Source organism: Pinus tabuliformis, chromosome 5_1 (assembly GCF_031772625.1).
Source record: "Pinus tabuliformis cultivar Carrire ecotype Pingquan chromosome 5_1, CPIR1, whole genome shotgun sequence".
NCBI classification, from domain to species: domain Eukaryota; kingdom Viridiplantae; phylum Streptophyta; class Pinopsida; order Pinales; family Pinaceae; genus Pinus; species Pinus tabuliformis.
In genome coordinates, this window is record NC_142305.1 from 989,063,148 (window position 1) to 989,071,158 (window position 8,011).

Below are 8,011 nucleotides of genomic sequence, written 5' to 3' on the forward strand. Positions count from 1 at the left end.
TGGATAGATGCTATGAATGAGGAGTTAGACCAAATTGAGAATAACAAGACTTGGGAACTAACACCAAGATGAATGAATAGGATCAAGTTATTAGAAACAAAGCTAGACTAGTGTGTAAGGGTTACTCACAAGTGGAAGGTCTTTATTATGAAGATACTTTTGCACCAGTCACAAGACTTGAGGAAATCAAGATGTTTTTTGCCTTTGCGTGCTATGATTTCAAGGTATACCAAATGGATGTGAAGTTTTCTTTCCTAAATTTTGATCTTGAGGGAAAATTCAATATGGAACAACTTGAAGGTTTTGCATTATCAGATAAGCCTAACTATGTATGCAAGTTAAATAAAGCATTGTATGGCCTTAAACAAGCATCAGACTGGTACTCTAGGCTAGTCTTAAACAAGCACTAGCGTGGTACTCTAGACTAGACAAGTGCCTTTAAAAACAAGGTTTCAAGCGAGGAGTTGATAGTAATATGTACATAAAGGTTGATGGAGATGAATTATTGATTGCAGTTGTGTATGTGGATGATATTATGTTTGGAAGCAATAAATATCATCTAGTAAAATATTTTGTTGAAGAGATGTTGACCAATTTCAAAATGTCAATGATTGGAGAACTTACCTTCTACCTAAGGCTCCAAATCCAACAAAATCCTAGAGGCATATTCATTTCTCATGAGAAATACCTAAGAGATATGTTGAAAATTTTCCAAATGGAAGATTGTAAACTTGTATCAACCTCCATGGAAATTGGATGCAAGCTATGTGCAGATGATGAGTTGCTTGATGTGGATCAAAAGCTTTACATATCTATAATAGGAAGCCTGGTATACTTAACAACTTCTAGAATAGATATCATGCTAGCAGTCAAATTAGCAGGAAGATAACAATCAAAACCTAAAAAAATTCATCTATTAGCAACAAAGAGGATATTTAGATATTGGATAATTTGGAGACATGCCGGAAGATACTCAGTATCTCAAGGAAAATCGATTCTCAAGAGGAGGAGATTGATTTCAGAGGGATATTTGCAGGGTGGAGGATGAGGAAGGCATCATCAGCAGTTAATGACTGAGGAGTAGGTGACGCAAGGACAGTAAGAGACAGCACAGAGAGAGACACAGTCCAGAGGAGAGACATAGGCCCCACTCAGAGCAACACAGAGTTACATAAAGCCACTCAAAGCCACGCTGAGCCACACGGAGTGATGCAGAGGTGACGCAAGAGTGGGAGAAGGGTCTCCAAAGTGTCAGGTAGTTTCACAGGGAAAGTATCAAGTGTTTTCTTTCAGTTTCTCTGTAAAATAATTCCTTGTAAAAGCAATTGTTGCTAAAGATTAATAAAACCCTCATCTGCTGCACCAGTTTTCTCGCATTGGGTTTTTCTAGGGACAGTTGTCCAAAAACAACTGTGTTCATTTGATTGGTTCTTGTGCATGTATTTTTCTCCATATAATTATTGTGAGAACTGTAGTAGAATTTATTTTAATATTTGCTGAAGGGATTTCATACATAGCTTATTGTGAAGAATAAGTAGGTGAAATAAATTAGTTGTTGCAGTAGAATTTCAGCTTAGAAATTTTCACAGTGGTAAGTTTTTAACATTCCTAAGTGCCCTCTTAAGGGAAAGGTGTGCAATTCCAGAAGAATCTTTTGTTTGAGTTGGGAATTATTAAGAAGGTATAAGTGATATTTGTACCATAATGAATAATTTTTCTAGCTAAATGTATCAGATGTACCATAATGAATAATTTTTCATCCCTTACTTCATTTATCCAATCTGGTTTGATAATCTAAATGCCAAAAATAAATGCTTCCACATCCTCATCTTTTCTTGAGAGTGCATCTGCAACAACATTTTGTTTCGCTTTTTTGTAGATGATTTCAAAGCATAACCCAACACCTTTGTGACCCATTTTTGGTTCTCTTCAGAAGATAAAAAATTTCTAAAAAGTATTTAAGATTATCATGATTTGTTTTTACCTTGAAGTGTATTCCTATTAGGTAAGGTTTCCATTTCTTAAGTGCATTTAGTATTGCCAACATTTCCTTCTCATAAATAGCTTTGTGTAAATACTTTCCTTTAATTGGACGACTTTCAAAAGAAATGGGTATTCCTTCTTACATTAAGACAACACAAATTCCATTTCCCGAGGCATCACACTACACAATAAATGTTTTTTTGAAGTCTGACGTAGCTAAGACTGGTGCTTGGCACATTGCTTCTTTAATATTTTCAAAGGCATTATTTGCTTTTGGAGTCCAAGAAAATGCATCTTTCTTCAATAATGTTGTTAGAGGTGCAAGTATTCTCCCATAATTCTTAACAAATTTGTGATAATACCCTTTCAACCCTAGAAATCCTTGTATATGCTTTATGGATGTGGGGATTTTCCATTCCTTAATGGATTTAATTTTGTTAGGGTCTACCTTAACACCCAAGATAAAATATGACCTAGATATTCCACCTCCTATACTCCAAAGAAGCATTTGGATGTTTTTACATAAATTGTTTCTCCTCCAATAGTTTGAGCACCCTGTCAACATGTTGAACATGATTTTGTCTTTGAGGTTTCTGCGAGTCTCATGTTTGTGTAGATTTTCTTCCGGATCCATCGCATTCAATTTCTTTTTAGATCGAATTTTCGAACCAGCAACGGTGGTTCATATTCAGGATGTGAGAGAATTAATTGAAAGATTGGTCTTATTTGTCAAATATATATAGGGATGCAAGAGATGCTTAGCTGACAGATATTTAAGTTATTTTTAAGTTATGATCCTTCCAAGACTTGTTGTAGATTAGTATATCATCAAAAAATACTAACACAAATTTTCTAAGGAAGGGTTTGAAAATGGATTTCATCAAACCTTTAAATGTATAAAGTGCATTGGTAAGGCCAAAAGGCATGACCAAAAATTCATAATGACCTTCATGAGTTCTAAATGTTGTTTTCGGAATGTCTTCGGCCTTCATTCTTATTTGATTATATCCTTAACGAAGATCCAACTTGGTGAAGTAAATTACTCCATGTAATTCATCCAATAATCCATCAATGACATGAATGGGAAATTTATCTTTAATAGTGAGCTTGTTGAGCTCCCTATAATCCAGACACATGCACCATGATCCATCCTTCTTGTGCACCAATACTGCTGGAGCAGAGAAATAACTTTGACTAGTTTGAATTATGCCAGCCTCTAACATTTCTGCAACCATATGTTCAATTTCACTCTTTTGGGCATAGGGATATCTGTAAGGCTTGATGTTTGGAGGAACACTTCCTCGAATCAAAAGAATAGCATGATCATGATCATGAATAGGTGGGAGGCCTTTGGGAGTCTCAAATACCTTGGAATGATTGTCCAAGACTTTTTGTAGATCTAGAGAAATAGATGATTTCGTTGTTTGAACCTCTAGTGAACATAATTGTGCAATTACGCCCTATTGTTCTCTCTTTAGAAGCTTGGTCATGCTATTGGAGTTGATTATCTTTCCTGGTTTCCATGTGATACCTCTTAATTTAACATCCATCCCCTACCAAAAAAAAATCAAGAAAATTTCTTGAAAATTAAAATCTATTGTACCCAAAGATTGTAACCATTTGACTCCTAGTACAACATTAGCACCCCCCATTGGAATAGAAAGCATTGAACTATTCAATATGTATTCTCCCATGGATAGTTTGATATTATGGCACTTTCAAAAGCAATTTATGGTTCCTCCATTTGCAATCATCACTTGACACTCTAGTGCTAGATATAGGAAGCAATTCAATTCCTTAGCTATCTTACAATGAATAAAATAATGGGTACTACCTGAATCAATCAAAACTATGAACTTTTTCTTCTTGATATGCCCTTCTATCTTGAGATTTTGAAGAGTGGTAATTCCCTCCAATTCATTACAAGATATGGTCAGATTCATTTCTTCTTTCTCCGGCGTTGGTTCTAGTCATATATCCTCCTCCTTTGATGTTTCTTATTCCTTTTATTCCTCCTCTTCACAACCTATGTAGAATAATTTCTTCTCAGCACACTTATGACCTTTAGTGTATTTTCTATCACAATTGTAACAAAGCCATTTTTCTCTTTTTTCCTCCAATTTTTGTGTAGTCAACCTTGTAGGTTGTGGAGGACTAGGACTAGCAAAACTTCCATCTTTATAGTTGTGACTGGTAGACTTCCTTGTTGCCATAATTTTTCTTTCAATTTTTCTTGCCACCCTGAATGCCTTCTCCAATGAATCAGGTTCCCAAAGGTGAAACTTGTGTTGGATGTTCTCTTTTAAAGTCCCTATGAATACATCAATATTATTCTCCTCTGGAATATCGACTACCCTAATATTCAATTTTTGTAAGTCTTCAATGTGCTCCGCCATTGAACCCTTTTGTTTGAGATTTATCAATTGGGTAAAGAAGGTGTTTCTCTTTGTACTTTCATAATCTACTATCATTTCCTCTGTAAAAATTGACCAGGTGACAAGTGGTTTACGATAACAAAGGCATCTATACCATACAAATTGATTGGGTTCTAAATATAAAGATGCAATGCGTACCTTTTGTGAGGGTTTCACCTCATGTAGATCAAAATATTGCTCCATTTGTACTATCCAAGTTATCGAATCCTTGCCATCAAATCATATCTATTTTTGGAATGTGGTGGTTCTTAAACCCGACATGGGAGTCTCTAAAATCGTGATTGCTATTTCTTTTGTCTTCATCATGATTTTCATGGATTTCCTTATTACCAATGGGACGCCTTTATTCTTGCAACTTTGCCAATCCTTCTTTCAATCCTTCTGTCTTGACATTCATCATTTCTTCCATGGCTGCTTTTAAACCATCATTCAAAACTACCATGTCCCTTTTTATACCATCTATATTAACATTCATCATGGCTTCCAATTCATTTTTTGTTACTTTTTGCGGGAGTGAAATTTTTTGCATTTGGTCTTGCAATTTTGATATATCATGTTGCATTTATTCCTCTTCTTCATGTGCCATAGTATATTTTGCGGGTTGCTTACTAGGTGTTTCCATTTTATTTCTTTGGGGCATCAATTAATGATAATTATGCTTCACTATGCCCTCTGAATCACTTCAAACTACTTTTTCAAACCAAACTTATGCACAATTTTAAAAAGACTACACATCTTTTTTTTTTTGCTTCATAGGAGCTCGATATTGAATCTGTTGTATCTCTTAATTTTGGATCTCCAAGCTTTGAAATTTCGTCCTATGGTAGCCCTCTAAGACCTCTTTCCAACCCCATAGTTATGATCAATATTGGAGTCTTCAAGAAATATTTATGGAAAATATCCCACGATGACCTGATTATATACTAGTTCAGTAGAGCGAACTTGTATGAAATGCCACGTGTCATTGTTTCAACCTTCGAACCTAAAAATGATACACAGAAAATTGCAGTCTGTCATATTTTTTTACCTTCTTATGAAATTTCAATCTGATACACAGAAAATTGCAGTCTGTCATATTTTTTTACCTTCTTATGAAATTTCAATCTGATACATAGAGTGGAAGTTATGACGATTTTCCCAAGATCACATGTTTGGGATGTAATTCAGGATCTTGCAAAAACCATAACTTCCTTGGATCATATCTCCGAAAATATAGAGAGACAAGATCTTAAATTCAGACCGACGGTTCAGCAATATTTTGACTCAAATGGGTTTTTTTTCATCATCTAAAACTTCGTAGAAATTTTTTTTAGTGAAAATTCCATGATGACCTATTTGGAACATTGAAACCCTAGAATCCAAAGCTCTGATACCAAATGTTATGCAACCAACTCACAAAATATAAGAAAAGATATATCAACGACTTTAGAATCAGACTCTTCAATGTGGCAACCTCATTTTCATTACATAAATGAACAATTCTTGGATGATAGAAATGACAAGACCTCCTTTATATATATAGGGGTCTAAGGGGTCACAACATAATCAGATCCGACATAAAAATAATAATGTAAGGGCACAACAATAACAATATGGGGCACAATAATAACAATATGGGGACTACATGGGGCACAACAATACAATAAGGGGGTACACTGACAATAACAATGAGGGAATACACTAGTATTATAGGGACCTAAAAACACTCTTCATACAAAGGGTTGTTAGTTGTTAGTGTTAGGTGTTAGAGTTGTTAGAAGTTGCCAAGTTGTTAGATAGCTAGTTGTTAGTAGCTAGTTCCTAGTTGGAGGCTCCAAGTTCTAGGTTCCAAGTTCCATCCAAGATGTGATTTGTAAAGTGAGGATAAAGAATTATAGTAATATATTGTAACTTCATTTTATGAAATGCATATTGCTACTTTGATCTCCAATATGTGATAGTTGTTTAGTGTGCTTGTTGAGGAATGGAGGGCTCCCATCAACCACAGTTTGCACATCTTTGTACATATTGGTAACATAGTATAGTTATGTGATTTCAATTCAACAAGTGTGATTTCAATTATGCAAGTGATTTTAATTTATGCAAGTGTCGTGTGATTTTCATTTATGCAAGTGTTGTGTGAATTCAATTCTACAAGTGTGATTTCAATTTCAAGCAAGTATGATTTCCTTTATGCAAGTGTGATTTCAATTTCTTTATGTTTGGTTTGGTTTGGATTAGATTGATTTAATTTGTTTTGTAATTAGTTTTAATTGCATTAGATTAATCTATTATGATAAATAATCACCTAGTACATATAGTATGGGTATACATCATCAGTTTATGAACCCTGGGTTGACAATTAATGACAGGGATTCAACTTACAATTAAATCGCCCAACATTTTGGTGTCGTTGTCGGGGAGGTATACACAGGTTTTTATTTTGAAAGTTTAGACAACTCATCATAAATGCATTCATTATTAGATGCATGGTTAAAAGCATATTAAAATCATTTAGGATGCATATTACATTTCAATAAATTTTCAAAACTTTATAGTAATATGTGTGCACGACAAGAATTATCAACCAGTTGGAGTAATTCATAGGAAATTAAGAATTTGAAGATTGTTCTTCCAAGAAATTTCTTGAATCTTAGCAACAACTGGGATATCTACCTCTCAAGAAGAGTATATGCATGCAAAAACTTGTCTTTTTCTCCACCTTCACAAGAAGATCTTCAAATCTCTTTTGATTCCTCTTGTCAATATGTTGAAGAGACTAAATAATCATGCAATAATTTTGATGGGGAGAAACCAATAGAATCAAAGATTGAGGAATGCATAATAAACGAGGATATTCAATTTGATCTAAACCAAGAAAAGAATCAGGAATTTCATGGCCTTATTGAAATATGGTTCCATTCAAGGATCAAGTAACATCACTCTTTCATTCTTCCTTACTTCTTGATTGTATTATCAAAACAACTAACCTTTCATGCTTTGATGTTTTTTAATGCTTTGATGTGTTTTAATGCCTATTTTTCAGAACTAAGCATGAATATATTTGTACTCCTATTACACACATGGTTACACGGGAAATATGCATACACTTGAAACAAATTTTCTATTTCTAGTAGAGTAGAGTAGGATAGAATCAATTAATAAAATCAAGTTTGGTGATGATTTTAAGTTTTTAAGTTAGATTTCATTTTATTTGCAATTTTATTTATTGGTGGTGCAGTAAGAGCCACCTAGCTCACTAATCATTTGCAGCAAGATGTAGAAAGAGAAGGAATGTTTGAGAAGAAGTAGAACAAATAGAGTTTTGAGAGCTACAATTTGAAGTTATAGATCGAATCCTTTCATTTTGCCTTTTAATTTCACATTCCAAATGAATAAAGAGTCTCAATATTGTTGAGTATCCTCTCTTCTTGCACTCCCTACAACCTGGAAGATCATAAAAGAAAGTTGAATAAAGTTAGTTTTAAATTTTTGCAATAAAAATTTGATAAGAGATCTAAATTCATACTCAAAAGTGTAATTATAGGATTTTACAATGCTCAAATAGAAAAAATAATGTGTCCAATAGATCTAGCGCTGTCGAAAACCCCTGT